We start from the raw sequence: 25870 nt of genomic DNA, 5'->3' as shown, positions 1-25870 counted from the left end.
AAGGTCAGTGAGAGACAGGCATTCAGAGACAAAGGACAGTGAGGGACAGGCATTCAGAAACAAAGGACAGTGAGGGACAGGCATTCAGAGAAAAAGGACGGTGAGGGACAGGCATTCAGAGACATAGGACAGTGAGTGACAGGCATTTAGAGAGAAAAGACAGTGATGGACAGGCATTCAGGGAGAGAATACAGCGAGAGACAGGCATTCAGAGGTGGAAGGCATTGAGGGACAGGCATTCAGAGACAAAGGGCAGTGAGGGACAGGCATTCAGAGACAAAGGACATCGAGGGACAGGCATTCAGTGACAAAGGACAGTGAGGGACAGGCATTCAGATGCAGAAGACAGTGAGGGACAGGCATTCAGAGACAAAGGACAGTGAGGGACAGGCATTCAAAGAAAAGGACAGCGAGGGACATGCATTCAAAGAAAAGGACAGAGAGGGACAGGCATTCAAAGAAAAGGACAGTGAGGGACAGGCATTCAGAGACAAAAGAAAGTGAGGGACAGGCATTCAGAGACAAAGGACAGTGGGGGACAGGCATTCAGAGAAAAAGGACAGTGAGGGACAGGCATTCAGAGACAAAGGACAGTGAGGGACAGGCATTCAGAGACAAAGGACAGTGAGGGACAGGCATTCAAAGAAAAGGACAGTGAGGGACATACATTCACAGAAAAGGACAGTGAGGGACAGGCATTCAGAGACAAAGGACAGTGAGGGACAGGCATTCAGAGACAATGGACAGTGAGGGACAGGCATTCAGAGACAAAGGACAGAGCGGGACAGGCATTCAGAGACAAAGGACAGTGAGGGACAGACATTCAGAGACAAAGGACAGTGGGGGACAGGCATTCAGAGAAAAAGGACAGTGGGGGACAGGCATTCAGAGACATAGGACAGTGAGGGACAGGCATTCAGAGACAAAGGACAGTGAGGGACAGGCATTCAGAGACAAAGGACAGTGAGGGACAGGCATTCAGAGACAAAAGGCAGTGAGGGACAGGCATTCAGAGACAGACCGTGAGGGACAGGCATTCAGAGACAAAGGACGGTGAGGGACAGGCATTCAGAGGTAGAAGGCAGTGAGGGACATGCATTCAGAAACAACAGGCAGTGAGGGACAGGCATTCAGAGATAAAAAGCAGTGAGTGACAGGCATTCAGAGGGAAAAGGAAATGAGGGACAGGCATTCAGAGACAAAAAGCAGTGAGTGACAGGCATTCACAGGCAAAGGACAGTGAGTGACAGGCATTCAGGGAAAAAGAACAGTGAGGGACAGGCATTCAGAAACAAGGGACAGTGAGGGAAAGCCATTCAGGGACAGAAGACAGTGAGGGACAGGCATTCAGAGACAACAGGCAGTGAGGGACAGGCATTCAGCGAGAAAAGGCAGTGAGGGACAGGCAATCAGAGACAAAGGAAAGTGAGGGACAGGCATTCAGAGACAAACGACAGTGAGTGATAGGCATTTAGAGACAAAGGACAGTGGGGGACAGGCATTCAGAGACAAAGGACAGTGAGGGACAGGCATTCAGAGACAAAGGACAGTGAGGGACAGGCATTCAGCGAGAAAAGGCAGTGAGGGACAGGCAATCAGAGACAAAGGAAAGTGAGGGACAGGCATTCAGCAAGAAAAGGCAGTGAGGGACAGGCATTCAGAGACAAAGGACAGTGAGGGACAGGCATTCAGAGACAAAGGAAAGGGAGGGACAGGCATTCAGAGACAAACGACAGTGAGGGACAGGCATTCAGGGACAAAGGACAGTGAGGGACAGGCATTCAGGGACAAAGGACAGTGAGGGACAGACATTCAGAGACAAAGGACAGTGAGGGACAGACCTTCAGGGACAAAGGACAGTGAGGTTCAGGCATTCAGAGACAAAAGGACAGTGAGGGACAGACATTCAGAGACAAAAGACAGTGAGGGACAGGCACTCAGAGACAAAGGAGAGTGAGGGACAGGCATTCAGAGACAAAAGGCAGTGAGGGACAGGCATTCAGAGACAGACCGTGAGGGACAGGCATTCAGAGACAAAGGACGGTGAGGGACAGGCATTCAGAGGTAGAAGGCAGTGAGGGACATGCATTCAGAAACAACAGGCAGTGAGGGACAGGCATTCAGAGATAAAAAGCAGTGAGTGACAGGCATTCAGAGGGAAAAGGAAATGAGGGACAGGCATTCAGAGACAAAAAGCAGTGAGTGACAGGCATTCACAGGCAAAGGACAGTGAGTGACAGGCATTCAGGGAAAAAGAACAGTGAGGGACAGGCATTCAGAAACAAGGGACAGTGAGGGAAAGCCATTCAGGGACAGAAGACAGTGAGGGACAGGCATTCAGAGACAACAGGCAGTGAGGGACAGGCATTCAGCGAGAAAAGGCAGTGAGGGACAGGCAATCAGAGACAAAGGAAAGTGAGGGACAGGCATTCAGAGACAAACGACAGTGAGTGATAGGCATTTAGAGACAAAGGACAGTGGGGGACAGGCATTCAGAGACAAAGGACATTGAGGGACAGGCATTCAGAGACAAAGGACAGTGAGGGACAGGCATTCAGCGAGAAAAGGCAGTGAGGGACAGGCAATCAGAGACAAAGGAAAGTGAGGGACAGGCATTCAGCAAGAAAAGGCAGTGAGGGACAGGCATTCAGAGACAAAGGACAGTGAGGGACAGGCATTCAGAGACAAAGGAAAGGGAGGGACAGGCATTCAGAGACAAACGACAGTGAGGGACAGGCATTCAGGGACAAAGGACAGTGAGGGACAGGCATTCAGGGACAAAGGACAGTGAGGGACAGACATTCAGAGACAAAGGACAGTGAGGGACAGACCTTCAGGGACAAAGGACAGTGAGGTTCAGGCATTCAGAGACAAAAGGACAGTGAGGGACAGACATTCAGAGACAAAAGACAGTGAGGGACAGGCACTCAGAGACAAAGGAGAGTGAGGTCAGGCATTCAGATAATGGACAGTGGGGGACAGGCATTCAGAGACAAAGGACAGTGAGGGACAGGCATTCAGAGACAAAGGACAGTGAGGGACAGGCATTCAGAGACAAAGGACAGTGAGGGACAGGCATTCAGAGACAAAGGACAGTGAGGGACAGGCATTCAGAGACAAAGGAAAGTGAGGGTCAGGCATTCAGAGGTAGGAGGCAGTGAGGGACAGGCATTCAGAGAGAAAAGACAGTGAGCGACAGGCATTCAGGGACAGAAGACAGCGAGAGACATTCATTTAGAGTTAGAAGGCACTGAGGGACAGGCATTCAGAGACAAAAGGCAGAGAGGGAGAGGCATTCAGAGACATAGGACAGTGGGGGACAGGCATTCAGAGACAAAGGAGAGTGGGGGACAGGCATTCAGAGACAAAGGACAGTGAGGGACAGGCATTCAGAGACAAAGGACAGTGAGGGACAGGCATTCAGAGACAAAAGACAGTGAGGGACAGGCATTCAGAGACAAAGGACAGTGAGTGAGAGGCATTAAGAGACAAAGGACAGCGAGGGACAAGCATTCAGAGACAGAAGAAAGTGAGTGACAGGCATTCAAAGACAAAGGACAGTGCGGGACATGCATTCAGAAACAAAGGACAGTGAGGGACAGGCATTTAGAGAGAAAAGACAGTGACGGACAGGCATTCAGGGACAGAATACAGTGAGAGACAGGCATTCAGAGGTAGAAGGCAATGAGGGACAGGCATTCAGAGAGAAAAGACAGTGAGTGACAGGCATTCCGAGAAAAAGGACAGTGAGGGACAGGCATTCAGAGTAAAAGGACAGTGAGGCACAGAAGACAGTGAGGGACAGGCATTCAGAGGAAGAAGGCAGTGAGGGACAGGCATTCAGAGACAAAAGGCAGTGAGGGACAGGCATTCAGCGAGAAAAGGCAGTGAGGGACAGGCAATCAGAGACAAAGGAAAGGGAGGGACTGGCATTCAGGGACAAAGGACAGTGAGGGACAGACATTCAGGGACAAAGGACAGTGAGGGACAGACATTCAGGGACAAAGGACAGTGAGGTTCAGGCATTCAGAGACAAAGCACAGTGAGGGACAGGCATTCAGAGACAGAAGACAATGAGGGACAGGCATTCAGAGACAGAAGACAATGAGGGACAGGCATTCAGAGACAAAAGGACAGTGAGGGACAGGCATTCAGAGACAAAAGACAGTGAGGGACAGGCACTCAGAGACAAAGGACAGTGAGGTCAGGCATTCAGAGAATGGACACTGGGGGACAGGCATTCAGATACAAAGGACAGTGAGGGACAGGCATTCAGAGACAAAGGACAGAGAGGGACAGGCATTCAGAGGCAAAGGAAAGTGAGGGACAGGCATTCAGGGACAGAAGACAGCGAGAGACAGGCATTCAGAGGTAGAAGGCAGTGAGGGACAGGCATTCAGAGAGAAAGGACAGTGAGCGACAGGCATTCAGAGACAACGGACAGTGAGGGACAGGCATTCAGGGACAAAGGACAGTGAGGGACAGACATTCAGGGACAAAGGACAGTGAGGTTCAGGCATTCAGTGACAAAGCACAGTGAGGGACAGGCATTCAGGGACAAGACAATGAGGGACAGGCACTCAGAGACAGAAGACAATGAGGGACAGGCATTCAGAGACAAAAGGACAGTGAGGGACAGGAATTCAGAGACAAACGGACAGTGAGGGTCAGGCATTCAGAGACAAAAGGACAGTGAGGGACAGGCATTCAGAGAGAAAAGACCGTGTGGGACAGCCATTCAGAGACAGAAGACCGTGAGGGAAAGGCATTCAGAGACAAAAGACATTGAGGGACAGGCATTCAGAGACAAAAGGCAGTGAGGGACAGGCACTCAGAGACAAAGGACAGAGAGGACAGGCATTCAGATAATGGACAGTGGGGGACAGGCATTCAGAGAAAAAGGACAGTGAGGGACAGGCATTCAGAGACAAAGGACAGTGACGGACAGGCATTCAGAGAGAAAGGAAAGTGAGGGACAGGCATTCAGGGACAGAAGACAGCGAGAGACAGGCATTCAGAGGTAGAAGGCAGTGAGGCACAGGCATTCAGTGAGAAATGACAGTGAGCGACAGGCATTCAGGGACAGAAGACAGCGAGTGACAGGCATTAAGAGGTAGAAGGCAGTGAGGGACTGGCATTCAGAGACAAAAGGAAGAGAGGGAGAGGCATTCAGAGGGAAAGGACAGTGGGGGACAGGCATTCAGAGACAAAGGACAGTGAGGGACAGGCATTCAGAGACAAAGGACAGTGAGGGACAGGCATTCAGAGACAAAGGACAGTGAGGGACATGCATTCAGTGAGAAAATGCAGTGAGGGACATGCATTCAGAGACAAAAAGCAGTGAGGGACAGGCATTCAGAGACAAAGGACAGTGAGGGACAGGCATTCAGAGACAAAGGACAGTGAGGGACAGGCATTCAGAGACAAAGGACAGTGAGGGACAGGCATTCAGAGACAAAGGACAGCGAGGGACAGGCATTCAGAGACAAAGGACAGTGAGGGACAGGCATTCAGAGACAGAAGACAATGAGGGACAGGCATTCAGAGATAAAGGCCAGTGAGGGACAGGCATTCAGAGACAGAAAAAAATGAGGGACAGGCATTCAGAGACAAAGGACAGCGAGGGACAGGCATTCAGTGAGAAAGGACAGTGAGGGACAAGCATTCAGATACAGAAGACAATGAGGGACAGGCACTCAGAGACAAAAGAAAGTGAGGGACAGGCATTCAGAGGCAAAGGACAGTGAGGGACAGGCATTCAAACAAAAGGACAGCGAGGGACATGCATTCAAAGAAAAGGACAGAGAGGGACAGGCATTCAAATAAAAGGACAGTGAGGGACAGGCATTGAGAGACAAAAGAAAGTGAGGGACAGGCATTCAGAGACAAAGGACAGTGGGGGACAGGCATTCAGAGAAAAAGGACAGTGAGGGACAGGCATTCAGAGACAAAGGACAGTGAGGGACAGGCATTCAGAGACAAAGGACAGTGAGGGACAGGCATTCAAAGAAAAGGACAGCGAGGGACATGCATTCAAAGAAAAGGACAGTGAGGGACAGGCATTCAGAGACAAAGGACAGAGAGGGACAGGCATTCAGAGACAAAAGGCAGTGAGGGACAGGCATTCAGAGACAGACCGTGAGGGACAGGCATTCAGAGACAATGGACTGTGAGGGACAGGCATTCAGAGGTAGAAGGCAGTGAGGGACATGCATTCAGAAACAACAGGCAGTGAGGGACAGGCATTCAGAGACAAAAAGCAGTGAGGGACAGGCATTCAGAGGGAAAAGGAAGTGAGGGCCAGGCATTCAGAGACAAAAAGCAGTGAGTGACAGGCATTCATAGACAAAGGACAGTGAGTGGAAAACTGTACCTTTTTGCTATGTAAGCTTTGGCAATATGGTTCTCTGTAAACTTTCATGCCAATAAAGCATTTTAATTGGAATTGGAATTGGAATTGGAGTGACAGGCATTCAGAGAAAAAGGACAGTGAGGGACAGGCATTCAGAGACAAAGGTCAGTGAGAGACAGGCATTCAGAGACAAAGGACAGTGAGGGACAGGCATTCAGAAACAAAGGACAGTGAGGGACAGGCATTCAGAGAAAAAGGACGGTGAGGGACAGGCATTCAGAGACATAGGATAGTGAGTGACAGGCATTTAGAGAGAAAAGACAGTGACGGACAGGCATTCAGGGAGAGAATACAGCGAGAGACAGGCATTCAGAGGTAGAAGGCATTGAGGGACAGGCATTCAGAGACAAAGGGCAGTGAGGGACAGGCATTCAGAGACAAAGGACATCGAGGGACAGGCATTCAGTGACAAAGGACAGTGAGGGACAGGCATTCAGATGCAGAAGACAGTGAGGGACAGGCATTCAGAGACAAAGGACAGTGAGGGACAGGCATTCAAAGAAAAGGACAGCGAGGGACATGCATTCAAAGAAAAGGACAGAGAGGGACAGGCATTCAAAGAAAAGGACAGTGAGGGACAGGCATTCAGAGACAAAAGAAAGTGAGGGACAGGCATTCAGAGACAAAGGACAGTGGGGGACAGGCATTCAGAGAAAAAGGACAGTGAGGGACAGGCATTCAGAGACAAAGGACAGTGAGGGACAGGCATTCAGAGACAAAGGACAGTGAGGGACAGGCATTCAAAGAAAAGGACAGTGAGGGACATACATTCACAGAAAAGGACAGTGAGGGACAGGCATTCAGAGACAAAGGACAGTGAGGGACAGGCATTCAGAGACAATGGACAGTGAGGGACAGGCATTCAGAGACAAAGGACAGTGAGGGACAGGCATTCAGAGACAAAGGACAGTGAGGGACAGGCATTGAGAGACAAAGGACAGAGCGGGACAGGCATTCAGAGACAAAGGACAGTGAGGGACAGACATTCAGAGACAAAGGACAGTGGGGGACAGGCATTCAGAGAAAAAGGACAGTGGGGGACAGGCATTCAGAGACATAGGACAGTGAGGGACAGGCATTCAGAGACAAAGGACAGTGAGGGACAGGCATTCAGAGACAAAGGACAGTGAGGGACAGGCATTCAGAGACAAAAGGCAGTGAGGGACAGGCATTCAGAGACAGACCGTGAGGGACAGGCATTCAGAGACAAAGGACTGTGAGGGACAGGCATTCAGAGGTAGAAGGCAGTGAGGGACATGCATTCAGAAACAACAGGCAGTGAGGGACAGGCATTCAGAGATAAAAAGCAGTGAGTGACAGGCATTCAGAGGGAAAAGGAAATGAGGGACAGGCATTCAGAGACAAAAAGCAGTGAGTGACAGGCATTCACAGGCAAAGGACAGTGAGTGACAGGCATTCAGAGAAAAAGGACAGTGAGGGACAGGCATTCAGAAACAAGGGACAGTGAGGGAAAGCCATTCAGGGACAGAAGACAGTGAGGGACAGGCATTCAGAGACAACAGGCAGTGAGGGACAGGCATTCAGCGAGAAAAGGCAGTGAGGGACAGGCAATCAGAGACAAAGGAAAGTGAGGGACAGGCATTCAGAGACAAACGACAGTGAGTGATAGGCATTTAGAGACAAAGGACAGTGGGGGACAGGCATTCAGAGACAAAGGACAGTGAGGGACAGGCATTCAGAGACAAAGGACAGTGAGGGACAGGCATTCAGCGAGAAAAGGCAGTGAGGGACAGGCAATCAGAGACAAAGGAAAGTGAGGGACAGGCATTCAGCGAGAAAAGGCAGTGAGGGACAGGCATTCAGAGACAAAGGACAGTGAGGGACAGGCATTCAGAGACAAAGGAAAGGGAGGGACAGGCATTCAGAGACAAACGACAGTGAGGGACAGGCATTCAGGGACAAAGGACAGTGAGGGACAGGCATTCAGGGACAAAGGACAGTGAGGGACAGACATTCAGAGACCAAGGACAGTGAGGGACAGACATTCAGGGACAAAGGACAGTGAGGTTCAGGCATTCAGAGACAAAAGGACAGTGAGGGACAGGCATTCAGAGACAAAAGACAGTGAGGGACAGGCACTCAGAGACAAAGGAGAGTGAGGTCAGGCATTCAGATAATGGACAGTGGGGGACAGGCATTCAGAGACAAAGGACAGTGAGGGACAGGCATTCAGAGACAAAGGACAGTGAGGGACAGGCATTCAGAGACAAAGGACAGTGAGGGACAGGCATTCAGAGACAAAGGACAGTGAGGGACAGGCATTCAGAGACAAAGGAAAGTGAGGGTCAGGCATTCAGAGGTAGGAGGCAGTGAGGGACAGGCATTCAGAGAGAAAAGACAGTGAGCGACAGGCATTCAGGGACAGAAGACAGCGAGAGACATTCATTTAGAGTTAGAAGGCACTGAGGGACAGGCATTCAGAGACAAAAGGCAGAGAGGGAGAGGCATTCAGAGACATAGGACAGTGGGGGACAGGCATTCAGAGACAAAGGAGAGTGGGGGACAGGCATTCAGAGACAAAGGACAGTGAGGGACAGGCATTCAGAGACAAAGGACAGTGAGGGACAGGCATTCAGAGACAAAAGACAGTGAGGGACAGGCATTCAGAGACAAAGGACAGTGAGTGAGAGGCATTAAGAGACAAAGGACAGCGAGGGACAAGCATTCAGAGACAGAAGAAAGTGAGTGACAGGCATTCAAAGACAAAGGACAGTGCGGGACATGCATTCAGAAACAAAGGACAGTGAGGGACAGGCATTTAGAGAGAAAAGACAGTGACGGACAGGCATTCAGGGACAGAATACAGCGAGAGACAGGCATTCAGAGGTAGAAGGCAATGAGGGACAGGCATTCAGAGAGAAAAGACAGTGAGCGACAGGCATTCAGAGACAAAGGAAAGTGAGTGACAGGCATTCCGAGAAAAAGGACAGTGAGGGACAGGCATTCAGAGTAAAAGGACAGTGAGGCACAGAAGACAGTGAGGGACAGGCATTCAGAGGAAGAAGGCAGTGAGGGACAGGCATTCAGAGACAAAAGGCAGTGAGGGACAGGCATTCAGCGAGAAAAGGCAGTGAGGGACAGGCAATCAGAGACAAAGGAAAGGGAGGGACTGGCATTCAGGGACAAAGGACAGTGAGGGACAGACATTCAGGGACAAAGGACAGTGAGGGACAGACATTCAGGGACAAAGGACAGTGAGGTTCAGGCATTCAGAGACAAAGCACAGTGAGGGACAGGCATTCAGAGACAGAAGACAATGAGGGACAGGCATTCAGAGACAGAAGACAATGAGGGACAGGCATTCAGAGACAAAAGGACAGTGAGGGACAGGCATTCAGAGACAAAAGACAGTGAGGGACAGGCACTCAGAGACAAAGGACAGTGAGGTCAGGCATTCAGAGAATGGACACTGGGGGACAGGCATTCAGATACAAAGGACAGTGAGGGACAGGCATTCAGAGACAAAGGACAGAGAGGGACAGGCATTCAGAGGCAAAGGAAAGTGAGGGACAGGCATTCAGGGACAGAAGACAGCGAGAGACAGGCATTCAGAGGTAGAAGGCAGTGAGGGACAGGCATTCAGAGAGAAAGGACAGTGAGCGACAGGCATTCAGAGACAACGGACAGTGAGGGACAGGCATTCAGAGACAAAGGACAGTGAGGGACAGGCATTCAGCGAGAAAAGGCAGTGAGTGGCATGCATTCAGAGACAAAGTGCAGTGAGGGACAGGCATTCAGCGACAAAGGACAGTGAGGGACAGGCATTCAGAGACAGAAGACAATGAGGGACAGGCATTCAGAGACAAAGGACAGTGAGGGACAGGCATTCAGTGACAAAGGACAGTGAGGGACAGGCATTCAGAGACAAAGGACAGTGAGGGACTGGCATTCAGCGAGAAAGGGCAGCGAGTGGCATGCATTCAGAGACAAAAAGCAGTGAGGGACAGGCATTCAGCGACAAAGGACAGTGAGGGACAGGCATTCAGAGACAAAGGACAGTGAGGGACAGGCATTCAGCGAGAAAAGGCAGTGAGTGGCATGCATTCAGAGACAAAAAGCAGTGAGGGACAGGCATTCAGCGACAAAGGACAGTGAGGGACAGGCATTCAGAGACAGAAGACAATGAGGGACAGGCATTCAGAGACAAAGGACGGTGAGGGACAGGCATTCAGTGACAAAGGACAGTAAGGGACAGGCATTCAGAGACAGAAGACAATAAGGGACAGGCATTCAAAGAAAAGGCCAGTGAGGGACAGCCATTCAGAGACAAAGGACAGTGAGGGACAGGCATTCAAAGAAAAGGACAGCGAGGGACATGCATTCAAAGAAAAGGACAGTGAGGGACAGGCATTTAAAGAAAAGGACAGTGAGGGACAGGCATTCAGAGACCAATGAAAGTGAGGGACAGGCATTCAGAGACAAAGGACAGTGGGGGACAGGCATTCAGAGACAAAGGACAGTGAGGGACAGGCATTCAGAGACAAAGAACAGTGAGGGACAGGCATTCAGAGACAAAGGACAGTGAGGGACAGGCATTCGGAGACAAAGGACAGTGAGGGACAGGCATTCAGAGACAAAGGACAGTGAGGGACAGGCATTCAGAGACAAAGGACGGTGAGGGACAGACATGCAGAGACAACAGGACAGTGGGGGACAGGCATTCAATACAGAAGACGAGAGACAGGCACTCAGAGACAAAGGACAGTGAGGACAGGCATTCAGATAAAAAACAGTGGGGGACTGGCATTCAGAGACAAAGGACAGTGAGGGACAAGCTTTCAGAGACAAAGGAAAGTGAGGGACAGGCATTCAGGGACAGAAGATAGCGAGAGACAGGCATTCAGAGGTAGAAGGCAGTGAGGGACAGGAATTCAGAGAGAACGGACCGTGAGCGACAGGCATTCAGGGACAGAAGACAGTGAGAGACAGGCATTAAGAGTTAGAAGGCAGTGAGGGACAGGCATTCAGAGACAAAAGGCAGAGAGGGAGAGGCATTCAGAGACAAAGGACAGTGGGGGAGAGGCATTCAGAGACAAAGGACAGTGAGGGATAGGCATTCAGAGACAAAGGACAGTGAGGGACAGGCATTCAGTGAGAAAAGGTAGTGAGGGACATGCATTCAGAGACAAAAAGCAGTGAGGGACAGGCATTCAGAGACAAAGAAAAGTGAGGGACAGGCATTCAGAGACAGAAGACCGTGAGGGACAGGCATTCAGAGACAGAAGACAATGAGGGACTTGCATTCAGAGACAAAGGATAGTGAGGGACAGGCATTCAGAGACAAAGGACAGTGAGCGACAGGCATTCAGGGACAAGGGACAGTGGGGGACAGGCATTCAGAGACAAAGGACAGTGAGGGACAGGCATTCAGGGACAAAGGACAGTGAGGGACAGGCATTCAGGGACAAAGGACAGTGAGGGACAGACATTCAGGGACAAAGGACAGTGAGGGACAGACATTCAGGGACAAAGGACAGTGAGGTTCAGGCATTCAGTGACAAAGCACAGTGAGGGACAGGCATTCAGGGACAAGACAATGAGGGACAGGCACTCAGAGACAGAAGACAATGAGGGACAGGCATTCAGAGACAAAAGGACAGTGAGGGACAGGAATTCAGAGACAAACGGACAGTGAGGGTCAGGCATTCAGAGACAAAAGGACAGTGAGGGACAGGCATTCAGAGAGAAAAGACCGTGTGGGACAGCCATTCAGAGACAGAAGACCGTGAGGGAAAGGCATTCAGAGACAAAAGACATTGAGGGACAGGCATTCAGAGACAAAAGGCAGTGAGGGACAGGCACTCAGAGACAAAGGACAGAGAGGACAGGCATTCAGATAATGGACAGTGGGGGACAGGCATTCAGAGAAAAAGGACAGTGAGGGACAGGCATTCAGAGACAAAGGACAGTGACGGACAGGCATTCAGAGAGAAAGGAAAGTGAGGGACAGGCATTCAGGGACAGAAGACAGCGAGAGACAGGCATTCAGAGGTAGAAGGCAGTGAGGCACAGGCATTCAGTGAGAAATGACAGTGAGCGACAGGCATTCAGGGACAGAAGACAGCGAGTGACAGGCATTAAGAGGTAGAAGGCAGTGAGGGACAGGCATTCAGAGACAAAAGGAAGAGAGGGAGAGGCATTCAGAGGGAAAGGACAGTGGGGGACAGGCATTCAGAGACAAAGGACAGTGAGGGACAGGCATTCAGAGACAAAGGACAGTGAGGGACAGGCATTCAGAGACAAAGGACAGTGAGGGACATGCATTCAGTGAGAAAATGCAGTGAGGGACATGCATTCAGAGACAAAAAGCAGTGAGGGACAGGCATTCAGAGACAAAGGACAGTGAGGGACAGGCATTCAGAGACAAAGGAAAGGGAGGGACAGGCATTCAGAGACAAACGACAGTGAGGGACAGGCATTCAGGGACAAAGGACAGTGAGGGACAGGCATTCAGGGACAAAGGACAGTGAGGGACAGACATTCAGAGACAAAGGACAGTGAGGGACAGACATTCAGGGACAAAGGACAGTGAGGTTCAGGCATTCAGAGACAAAAGGACAGTGAGGGACAGGCATTCAGAGACAAAAGACAGTGAGGGACAGGCACTCAGAGACAAAGGAGAGTGAGGTCAGGCATTCAGATAATGGACAGTGGGGGACAGGCATTCAGAGACAAAGGACAGTGAGGGACAGGCATTCAGAGACAAAGGACAGTGAGGGACAGGCATTCAGAGACAAAGGACAGTGGGGGACAGGCATTCAGAGACAAAGGACAGTGAGGGACAGGCATTCAGAGACAAAGGAAAGTGAGGGTCAGGCATTCAGAGGTAGGAGGCAGTGAGGGACAGGCATTCAGAGAGAAAAGACAGTGAGCGACAGGCATTCAGGGACAGAAGACAGCGAGAGACATTCATTTAGAGTTAGAAGGCACTGAGGGACAGGCATTCAGAGACAAAAGGCAGAGAGGGAGAGGCATTCAGAGACATAGGACAGTGGGGGACAGGCATTCAGAGACAAAGGAGAGTGGGGGACAGGCATTCAGAGACAAAGGACAGTGAGGGACAGGCATTCAGAGACAAAGGACAGTGAGGGACAGGCATTCAGAGACAAAAGACAGTGAGGGACAGGCATTCAGAGACAAAGGACAGTGAGTGAGAGGCATTAAGAGACAAAGGACAGCGAGGGACAAGCATTCAGAGACAGAAGAAAGTGAGTGACAGGCATTCAAAGACAAAGGACAGTGCGGGACATGCATTCAGAAACAAAGGACAGTGAGGGACAGGCATTTAGAGAGAAAAGACAGTGACGGACAGGCATTCAGGGACAGAATACAGCGAGAGACAGGCATTCAGAGGTAGAAGGCAATGAGGGACAGGCATTCAGAGAGAAAAGACAGTGAGCGACAGGCATTCAGAGACAAAGGAAAGTGAGTGACAGGCATTCCGAGAAAAAGGACAGTGAGGGACAGGCATTCAGAGTAAAAGGACAGTGAGGCAGAGAAGACAGTGAGGGACAGGCATTCAGAGGAAGAAGGCAGTGAGGGACAGGCATTCAGAGACAAAAGGCAGTGAGGGACAGGCATTCAGCAAGAAAAGGCAGTGAGGGACAGGCAATCAGAGACAAAGGAAAGGGAGGGACTGGCATTCAGGGACAAAGGACAGTGAGGGACAGACATTCAGGGACAAAGGACAGTGAGGGACAGACATTCAGGGACAAAGGACAGTGAGGTTCAGGCATTCAGAGACAAAGCACAGTGAGGGACAGGCATTCAGAGACAGAAGACAATGAGGGACAGGCATTCAGAGACAGAAGACAATGAGGGACAGGCATTCAGAGACAAAAGGACAGTGAGGGACAGGCATTCAGAGACAAAAGACAGTGAGGGACAGGCACTCAGAGACAAAGGACAGTGAGGTCAGGCATTCAGAGAATGGACACTGGAGCCAGGCATTCAGATACAAAGGACAGTGAGGGACAGGCATTCAGAGACAAAGGACAGAGAGGGACAGGCATTCAGAGGCAAAGGAAAGTGAGGGACAGGCATTCAGGGACAGAAGACAGCGAGAGACAGGCATTCAGAGGTAGAAGGCAGTGAGGGACAGGCATTCAGAGAGAAAGGACAGTGAGCGACAGGCATTCAGAGACAACGGACAGTGAGGGACAGGCATTCAGAGACAAAGGACAGTGAGGGACAGGCATTCAGCGAGAAAAGGCAGTGAGTGGCATGCATTCAGAGACAAAGTGCAGTGAGGGACAGGCATTCAGCGACAAAGGACAGTGAGGGACAGGCATTCAGAGACAGAAGACAATGAGGGACAGGCATTCAGAGACAAAGGACAGTGAGGGACAGGCATTCAGTGACAAAGGACAGTGAGGGACAGGCATTCAGAGACAAAGGACAGTGAGGGACAGGCATTCAGCGAGAAAGGGCAGCGAGTGGCATGCATTCAGAGACAAAAAGCAGTGAGGGACAGGCATTCAGCGACAAAGGACAGTGAGGGACAGGCATTCAGAGACAAAGGACAGTGAGGGACAGGCATTCAGCGAGAAAAGGCAGTGAGTGGCATGCATTCAGAGACAAAAAGCAGTGAGGGACAGGCATTCAGCGACAAAGGACAGTGAGGGACAGGCATTCAGAGACAGAAGACAATGAGGGACAGGCATTCAGAGACAAAGGACGGTGAGGGACAGGCATTCAGTGACAAAGGACAGTAAGGGACAGGCATTCAGAGACAGAAGACAATAAGGGACAGGCATTCAAAGAAAAGGCCAGTGAGGGACAGCCATTCAGAGACAAAGGACAGTGAGGGACAGGCATTCAAAGAAAAGGACAGCGAGGGACATGCATTCAAAGAAAAGGACAGTGAGGGACAGGCATTTAAAGAAAAGGACAGTGAGGGACAGGCATTCAGAGACCAATGAAAGTGAGGGACAGGCATTCAGAGACAAAGGACAGTGGGGGACAGGCATTCAGAGACAAAGGACAGTGAGGGACAGGCATTCAGAGACAAAGAACAGTGAGGGACAGGCATTCAGAGACAAAGGACAGTGAGGGACAGGCATTCAGAGACAAAGGACAGTGAGGGACAGGCATTCAGAGACAAAGGACAGTGAGGGACAGGCATTCAGAGACAAAGGACGGTGAGGGACAGGCATGCAGAGACAACAGGACAGTGGGGGACAGGCATTCAATACAGAAGACGAGAGACAGGCACTCAGAGACAAAGGACAGTGAGGACAGGCATTCAGATAAAAAACAGTGGGGGACTGGCATTCAGAGACAAAGGACAGTGAGGGACAAGCTTTCAGAGACAAAGGAAAGTGAGGGACAGGCATTCAGGGACAGAAGATAGCGAGAGACAGGCATTCAGAGGTAGAAGGCAGTGAGGGACAGGAATTCAGAGAGAACGGACCGTGAGTGACAGGCATTCAGGGACAGAAGACAGTGAGAGACAGGCATTAAGAGTTAGAAGGCAGTGAGGGACAGGCATTCAGAGACAAAAGGCAGAGAGGGAGAGGCATTCAGAGACAAAGGACAGTGGGGGAGAGGCATTCAGAGACAAAGGACAGTGAGGGATAGGCATTCAGAGACAAAGGACAGTGAGGGACAGGCATTCAGTGAGAAAAGGTAGTGAGGGACATGCATTCAGAGACAAAAAGCAGTGAGGGACAGGCATTCAGAGACAAAGAAAAGTGAGGGACAGGCATTCAGAGACAGAAGACCGTGAGGGACAGGCATTCAGAGACAGAAGACAATGAGGGACTTGCATTCAGAGACAAAGGATAGTGAGGGACAGGCATTCAGAGACAAAGGACAGTGAGCGACAGGCATTCAGGGACAAGGGACAGTGGGGGACAGGCATTCAGAGACAAAGGACAGTGAGGGACAGGCATTCAGGGACAAAGGACAGTGAGGGACAGGCATTCAGGGACAAAGGACAGTGAGGGACAGACATTCAGGGACAAAGGACAGTGAGGGACAGACATTCAGGGACAAAGGACAGTGAGGTTCAGGCATTCAGTGACAAAGCACAGTGAGGGACAGGCATTCAGGGACAAGACAATGAGGGACAGGCACTCAGAGACAGAAGACAATGAGGGACAGGCATTCAGAGACAAAAGGACAGTGAGGGACAGGAATTCAGAGACAAACGGACAGTGAGGGTCAGGCATTCAGAGACAAAAGGACAGTGAGGGACAGGCATTCAGAGAGAAAAGACCGTGTGGGACAGCCATTCAGAGACAGAAGACCGTGAGGGAAAGGCATTCAGAGACAAAAGACATTGAGGGACAGGCATTCAGAGACAAAAGGCAGTGAGGGACAGGCACTCAGAGACAAAGGACAGAGAGGACAGGCATTCAGATAATGGACAGTGGGGGACAGGCATTCAGAGAAAAAGGACAGTGAGGGACAGGCATTCAGAGACAAAGGACAGTGAGGGACAGGCACTCAGAGACAAAGGACAGTGAGGTCAGGCATTCAGAGACAAAGGACAGTGAGGGACAGGCATTCAGAGACAAAGGACGGTGAGGGACAGGCATGCAGAGACAACAGGACAGTGGGGGACAGGCATTCAATACAGAAGACGAGAGACAGGCACTCAGAGACAAAGGACAGTGAGGACAGGCATTCAGATAAAAAACAGTGGGGGACTGGCATTCAGAGACAAAGGACAGTGAGGGACAAGCTTTCAGAGACAAAGGAAAGTGAGGGACAGGCATTCAGGGACAGAAGATAGCGAGAGACAGGCATTCAGAGGTAGAAGGCAGTGAGGGACAGGAATTCAGAGAGAACGGACCGTGAGTGACAGGCATTCAGGGACAGAAGACAGTGAGAGACAGGCATTAAGAGTTAGAAGGCAGTGAGGGACAGGCATTCAGAGACAAAAGGCAGAGAGGGAGAGGCATTCAGAGACAAAGGACAGTGGGGGAGAGGCATTCAGAGACAAAGGACAGTGAGGGATAGGCATTCAGAGACAAAGGACAGTGAGGGACAGGCATTCAGTGAGAAAAGGTAGTGAGGGACATGCATTCAGAGACAAAAAGCAGTGAGGGACAGGCATTCAGAGACAAAGAAAAGTGAGGGACAGGCATTCAGAGACAGAAGACCGTGAGGGACAGGCATTCAGAGACAGAAGACAATGAGGGACTTGCATTCAGAGACAAAGGATAGTGAGGGACAGGCATTCAGAGACAAAGGACAGTGAGCGACAGGCATTCAGGGACAAGGGACAGTGGGGGACAGGCATTCAGAGACAAAGGACAGTGAGGGACAGGCATTCAGGGACAAAGGACAGTGAGGGACAGGCATTCAGGGACAAAGGACAGTGAGGGACAGACATTCAGGGACAAAGGACAGTGAGGGACAGACATTCAGGGACAAAGGACAGTGAGGTTCAGGCATTCAGTGACAAAGCACAGTGAGGGACAGGCATTCAGGGACAAGACAATGAGGGACAGGCACTCAGAGACAGAAGACAATGAGGGACAGGCATTCAGAGACAAAAGGACAGTGAGGGACAGGAATTCAGAGACAAACGGACAGTGAGGGTCAGGCATTCAGAGACAAAAGGACAGTGAGGGACAGGCATTCAGAGAGAAAAGACCGTGTGGGACAGCCATTCAGAGACAGAAGACCGTGAGGGAAAGGCATTCAGAGACAAAAGACATTGAGGGACAGGCATTCAGAGACAAAAGGCAGTGAGGGACAGGCACTCAGAGACAAAGGACAGAGAGGACAGGCATTCAGATAATGGACAGTGGGGGACAGGCATTCAGAGAAAAAGGACAGTGAGGGACAGGCATTCAGAGACAAAGGACAGTGACGGACAGGCATTCAGAGAGAAAGGAAAGTGAGGGACAGGCATTCAGGGACAGAAGACAGCGAGAGACAGGCATTCAGAGGTAGAAGGCAGTGAGGCACAGGCATTCAGTGAGAAATGACAGTGAGCGACAGGCATTCAGGGACAGAAGACAGCGAGTGACAGGCATTAAGAGGTAGAAGGCAGTGAGGGACAGGCATTCAGAGACAAAAGGAAGAGAGGGAGAGGCATTCAGAGGGAAAGGACAGTGGGGGACAGGCATTCAGAGACAAAGGACAGTGAGGGACAGGCATTCAGAGACAAAGGACAGTGAGGGACAGGCATTCAGAGACAAAGGACAGTGAGGGACATGCATTCAGTGAGAAAATGCAGTGAGGGACATGCATTCAGAGACAAAAAGCAGTGAGGGACAGGCATTCAGAGACAAAGGACAGTGAGGGACAGGCATTCCGAGACAAAGGACAGTGAGGGACAGGCATTCAGAGACAAAGGACAGTGAGGGACAGGCATTCAGAGACAAAGGACAGCGAGGGACAGGCATTCAGAGACAAAGGACAGTGAGGGACAGGCATTCAGAGACAGAAGACAATGAGGGACAGGCATTCAGAGATAAAGGCCAGTGAGGGACAGGCATTCAGAGACAGAAAAAAATGAGGGACAGGCATTCAGAGACAAAGGACAGCGAGGGACAGGCATTCAGTGAGAAAGGACAGTGAGGGACAAGCATTCAGCTACAGAAGACAATGAGGGACAGGCATTCAGAGGCAAAGGACAGTGAGGGACAGGCATTCAAACAAAAGGACAGCGAGGGACATGCATTCAAAGAAAAGGACAGAGAGGGACAGGCATTCAAATAAAAGGACAGTGAGGGACAGGCATTGAGAGACAAAAGAAAGTGAGGGACAGGCATTCAGAGACAAAGGACAGTGGGGGACAGGCATTCAGAGAAAAATGACAGTGAGGGACAGGCATTCAGAGACAAAGGACAGTGAGGGACAGGCATTCAGAGACAAAGGACAGTGAGGGACAGGCATTCAAAGAAAAGGACAGCGAGGGACATGCATTCAAAGAAAAGGACAGTGAGGGACAGGCATTCAGAGACAAAGGACAGAGAGGGACAGGCATTCAGAGACAAAAGGCAGTGAGGGACAGGCATTCAGAGACAGACCGTGAGGGACAGGCATTCAGAGACAATGGACTGTGAGGGACAGGCATTCAGAGGTAGAAGGCAGTGAGGGACATGCATTCAGAAACAACAGGCAGTGAGGGACAGGCATTCAGAGACAAAAGCAGTGAGGGACAGGCATTCAGAGGGAAAAGGAAGTGAGGGCCAGGCATTCAGAGACAAAAAGCAGTGAGTGACAGGCATTCATAGACAAAGGACAGTGAGTGACAGGCATTCAGAGAAAAAGGACAGTGAGGGACAGGCATTCAGAGACAAAGGTCAGTGAGAGACAGGCATTCAGAGACAAAGGACAGTGAGGGACAGGCATTCAGAAACAAAGGACAGTGAGGGACAGGCATTCAGAGACAGAAGACAATAAGGGACAGGCATTCAAAGAAAAGGCCAGTGAGGGACAGCCATTCAGAGACAAAGGACAGTGAGGGACAGGCATTCAAAGAAAAGGACAGCGAGGGACAAGCATTCAAAGAAAAGGACAGTGAGGGACAGGCATTTAAAGAAAAGGACAGTGAGGGACAGGCATTCAGAGACCAATGAAAGTGAGGGACAGGCATTCAGAGACAAAGGACAGTGGGGGACAGGCATTCAGAGACAAAGGACAGTGAGGGACAGGCATTCAAAGAAAAGGACAGCGAGGGACAAGCATTCAAAGAAAAGGACAGTGAGGGACAGGCATTTAAAGAAAAGGACAGTGAGGGACAGGCATTCAGAGACCAATGAAAGTGAGGGACAGGCATTCAGAGACAAAGGACAGTGGGGGACAGGCATTCAGAGACAAAGGACAGTGAGGGACAGGCATTCAGAGACAAAGAACAGTGAGGGACAGGCATTCAGAGACAAAGGACAGTGAGGGACAGGCATTCAGAGACAAAGGACAGTGAGGGACAGGCATTCAGAGACAAAGAACAGTGAGGGACAGGCATTCAGAGACAAAGGACAGTGAGGGACAGGCATTCAGAGACAAAGGACAGTGAGGGACAGGCATTCAGAGACAAAGGACAGTGAGGGACAGGCATTCAGAGACAAAGGACGGTGAGGGACAGGCATGCAGAGACAACAGGACAGTGGGGGACAGGCATTCAATACAGAAGACGAGAGACAGGCACTCAGAGACAAAGGACAGTGAGGACAGGCATTCAGATAAAAAACAGTGGGGGACTGGCATTCAGAGACAAAGGACAGTGAGGGACAAGCTTTCAGAGACAAAGGAAAGTGAGGGACAGGCATTCAGGGACAGAAGATAGCGAGAGACAGGCATTCAGAGGTAGAAGGCAGTGAGGGACAGGAATTCAGAGAGAACGGACCGTGAGTGACAGGCATTCAGGGACAGAAGACAGTGAGAGACAGGCATTAAGAGTTAGAAGGCAGTGAGGGACAGGCATTCAGAGACAAAAGGCAGAGAGGGAGAGGCATTCAGAGACAAAGGACAGTGGGGGAGAGGCATTCAGAGACAAAGGACAGTGAGGGATAGGCATTCAGAGACAAAGGACAGTGAGGGACAGGCATTCAGTGAGAAAAGGTAGTGAGGGACATGCATTCAGAGACAAAAAGCAGTGAGGGACAGGCATTCAGAGACAAAGAAAAGTGAGGGACAGGCATTCAGAGACAGAAGACCGTGAGGGACAGGCATTCAGAGACAGAAGACAATGAGGGACTTGCATTCAGAGACAAAGGATAGTGAGGGACAGGCATTCAGAGACAAAGGACAGTGAGCGACAGGCATTCAGGGACAAGGGACAGTGGGGGACAGGCATTCAGAGACAAAGGACAGTGAGGGACAGGCATTCAGGGACAAAGGACAGTGAGGGACAGGCATTCAGGGACAAAGGACAGTGAGGGACAGACATACAGGGACAAAGGACAGTGAGGGACAGACATTCAGGGACAAAGGACAGTGAGGTTCAGGCATTCAGTGACAAAGCACAGTGAGGGACAGGCATTCAGGGACAAGACAATGAGGGACAGGCACTCAGAGACAGAAGACAATGAGGGACAGGCATTCAGAGACAAAAGGACAGTGAGGGACAGGAATTCAGAGACAAACGGACAGTGAGGGTCAGGCATTCAGAGACAAAAGGACAGTGAGGGACAGGCATTCAGAGAGAAAAGACCGTGTGGGACAGCCATTCAGAGACAGAAGACCGTGAGGGAAAGGCATTCAGAGACAAAAGACATTGAGGGACAGGCATTCAGAGACAAAAGGCAGTGAGGGACAGGCACTCAGAGACAAAGGACAGAGAGGACAGGCATTCAGATAATGGACAGTGGGGGACAGGCATTCAGAGAAAAAGGACAGTGAGGGACAGGCATTCAGAGACAAAGGACAGTGACGGACAGGCATTCAGAGAGAAAGGAAAGTGAGGGACAGGCATTCAGGGACAGAAGACAGCGAGAGACAGGCATTCAGAGGTAGAAGGCAGTGAGGCACAGGCATTCAGTGAGAAATGACAGTGAGCGACAGGCATTCAGGGACAGAAGACAGCGAGTGACAGGCATTAAGAGGTAGAAGGCAGTGAGGGACAGGCATTCAGAGACAAAAGGAAGAGAGGGAGAGGCATTCAGAGGGAAAGGACAGTGGGGGACAGGCATTCAGAGACAAAGGACAGTGAGGGACAGGCATTCAGAGACAAAGGACAGTGAGGGACAGGCATTCAGAGACAAAGGACAGTGAGGGACATGCATTCAGTGAGAAAATGCAGTGAGGGACATGCATTCAGAGACAAAAAGCAGTGAGGGACAGGCATTCAGAGACAAAGGACAGTGAGGGACAGGCATTCAGAGACAAAGGACAGTGAGGGACAGGCATTCAGAGACAAAGGACAGTGAGGGACAGGCATTCAGAGACAAAGGACAGCGAGGGACAGGCATTCAGAGACAAAGGACAGTGAGGGACAGGCATTCAGAGACAGAAGACAATGAGGGACAGGCATTCAGAGATAAAGGCCAGTGAGGGACAGGCATTCAGAGACAGAAAAAAATGAGGGACAGGCATTCAGAGACAAAGGACAGCGAGGGACAGGCATTCAGTGAGAAAGGACAGTGAGGGACAAGCATTCAGCTACAGAAGACAATGAGGGACAGGCATTCAGAGGCAAAGGACAGTGAGGGACAGGCATTCAAACAAAAGGACAGCGAGGGACATGCATTCAAAGAAAAGGACAGAGAGGGACAGGCATTCAAATAAAAGGACAGTGAGGGACAGGCATTGAGAGACAAAAGAAAGTGAGGGACAGGCATTCAGAGACAAAGGACAGTGGGGGACAGGCATTCAGAGAAAAATGACAGTGAGGGACAGGCATTCAGAGACAAAGGACAGTGAGGGACAGGCATTCAGAGACAAAGGACAGTGAGGGACAGGCATTCAAAGAAAAGGACAGTGAGGGACAGGCATTCAGAGACAAAGGACAGAGAGGGACAGGCATTCAGAGACAAAAGGCAGTGAGGGACAGGCATTCAGAGACAGACCGTGAGGGACAGGCATTCAGAGACAATGGACTGTGAGGGACAGGCATTCAGAGGTAGAAGGCAGTGAGGGACATGCATTCAGAAACAACAGGCAGTGAGGGACAGGCATTCAGAGACAAAAGCAGTGAGGGACAGGCATTCAGAGGGAAAAGGAAGTGAGGGCCAGGCATTCAGAGACAAAAAGCAGTGAGTGACAGGCATTCATAGACAAAGGACAGTGAGTGACAGGCATTCAGAGAAAAAGGACAGTGAGGGACAGGCATTCAGAGACAAAGGTCAGTGAGAGACAGGCATTCAGAGACAAAGGACAGTGAGGGACAGGCATTCAGAAACAAAGGACAGTGAGGGACAGGCATTCAGAGACAGAAGACAATAAGGGACAGGCATTCAAAGAAAAGGCCAGTGAGGGACAGCCATTCAGAGACAAAGGACAGTGAGGGACAGGCATTCAAAGAAAAGGACAGCGAGGGACAAGCATTCAAAGAAAAGGACAGTGAGGGACAGGCATTTAAAGAAAAGGACAGTGAGGGACAGGCATTCAGAGACCAATGAAAGTGAGGGACAGGCATTCAGAGACAAAGGACAGTGGGGGACAGGCATTCAGAGACAAAGGACAGTGAGGGACAGGCATTCAGAGACAAAGAACAGTGAGGGACAGGCATTCAGAGACAAAGGACAGTGAGGGACAGGCATTCAGAGACAAAGGACGGTGAGGGACAGGCATTCAGAGACAAAGGACAGTGAGGGACAGGCATTCAGAGACAAAGGACGGTGAGGGACAGGCATGCAGAGACAAAGGACAGTGAGGGACAGGCATTCAGAGACAAAGGACAGTGAGGGACAGGCATTCAGAGACAAAGGACGGTGAGGGACAGGCATGCAGAGACAACAGGACAGTGGGGGACAGGCATTCAATACAGAAGATGAGAGACAGGCACTCAGAGACAAAGGACAGTGAGGACAGACATTCAGATAAAAAACAGTGGGGGACTGGCATTCAGAGACAAAGGACAGTGAGGGACAAGCTTTCAGAGACAAAGGAAAGTGAGGGACAGGCATTCAGGGACAGAAGATAGCGAGAGACAGGCATTCAGAGGTAGAAGGCAGTGAGGGACAGGAATTCAGAGAGAACGGACCGTGAGCGACAGGCATTCAGGGACAGAAGACAGTGAGAGACAGGCATTAAGAGTTAGAAGGCAGTGAGGGACAGGCATTCAGAGACAAAAGGCAGAGAGGGAGAGGCATTCAGAGACAAAGGACAGTGCGGGAGAGGCATTCAGAGACAAAGGACAGTGAGGGATAGGCATTCAGAGACAAAGGACAGTGAGGGACAGGCATTCAGTGAGAAAAGGTAGTGAGGGACATGCATTCAGAGACAAAAAGCAGTGAGGGACAGGCATTCAGAGACAAAGAAAAGTGAGAGACAGGCATTCAGAGACAGAAGACCGTGAGGGACAGGCATTCAGAGACAGAAGACAACGAGGGACTTGCATTCAGAGACAAAGGATAGTGAGGGACAGGCATTCAGAGACAAAGGACAGTGAGCGACAGGCATTCAGGGACAAGGGACAGTGGGGGACAGGCATTCAGAGACAAAGGACAGTGAGGGACAGGCATTCAGGGACAAAGGACAGTGAGGGACAGGCATTCAGGGACAAAGGACAGTGAGGGACAGACATTCAGGGACAAAGGACAGTGAGGGACAGACATTCAGGGACAAAGGACAGTGAGTTTCAGGCATTCAGTGACAAAGCACAGTGAGGGACAGGCATTCAGGGACAAGACAATGAGGGACAGGCACTCAGAGACAGAAGACAATGAGGGACAGGCATTCAGAGACAAAAGGACAGTGAGGGACAGGAATTCAGAGACAAACGGACAGTGAGGGTCAGGCATTCAGAGACAAAAGGACAGTGAGGGACAGGCATTCAGAGAGAAAAGACCGTGTGGGACAGCCATTCAGAGACAGAAGACCGTGAGGGAAAGGCATTCAGAGACAAAAGACATTGAGGGACAGGCATTCAGAGACAAAAGGCAGTGAGGGACAGGCACTCAGAGACAAAGGACAGAGAGGACAGGCATTCAGATAATGGACAGTGGGGGACAGGCATTCAGAGAAAAAGGACAGTGAGGGACAGGCATTCAGAGACAAAGGACAGTGACGGACAGGCATTCAGAGAGAAAGGAAAGTGAGGGACAGGCATTCAGGGACAGAAGACAGCGAGAGACAGGCATTCAGAGGTAGAAGGCAGTGAGGCACAGGCATTCAGTGAGAAATGACAGTGAGCGACAGGCATTCAGGGACAGAAGACAGCGAGTGACAGGCATTAAGAGGTAGAAGGCAGTGAGGGACAGGCATTCAGAGACAAAAGGAAGAGAGGGAGAGGCATTCAGAGGGAAAGGACAGTGGGGGACAGGCATTCAGAGACAAAGGACAGTGAGGGACAGGCATTCAGAGACAAAGGACAGTGAGGGACAGGCATTCAGAGACAAAGGACAGTGAGGGACATGCATTCAGTGAGAAAATGCAGTGAGGGACATGCATTCAGAGACAAAAAGCAGTGAGGGACAGGCATTCAGAGACAAAGGACAGTGAGGGACAGGCATTCAGAGACAAAGGACAGTGAGGGACAGGCATTCAGAGACAAAGGACAGTGAGGGACAGGCATTCAGAGACAAAGGACAGCGAGGGACAGGCATTCAGAGACAAAGGACAGTGAGGGACAGGCATTCAGAGACAGAAGACAATGAGGGACAGGCATTCAGAGATAAAGGCCAGTGAGGGACAGGCATTCAGAGACAGAAAAAAATGAGGGACAGGCATTCAGAGACAAAGGACAGCGAGGGACAGGCATTCAGTGAGAAAGGACAGTGAGGGACAAGCATTCAGATACAGAAGACAATGAGGGACAGGCACTCAGAGACAAAAGAAAGTGAGGGACAGGCATTCAGAGGCAAAGGACAGTGA

The sequence above is a fragment of the Somniosus microcephalus genome, chromosome 9 (assembly GCF_052327205.1).
Source record: "Somniosus microcephalus isolate GS21.2 chromosome 9, FLI_Smic_1.0, whole genome shotgun sequence".
In the NCBI taxonomy this organism is placed as follows: domain Eukaryota; kingdom Metazoa; phylum Chordata; class Chondrichthyes; order Squaliformes; family Somniosidae; genus Somniosus; species Somniosus microcephalus.
The sequence above is the reverse complement of the archived record's forward strand: the minus strand, read 5'-3'. Positions refer to the sequence as shown.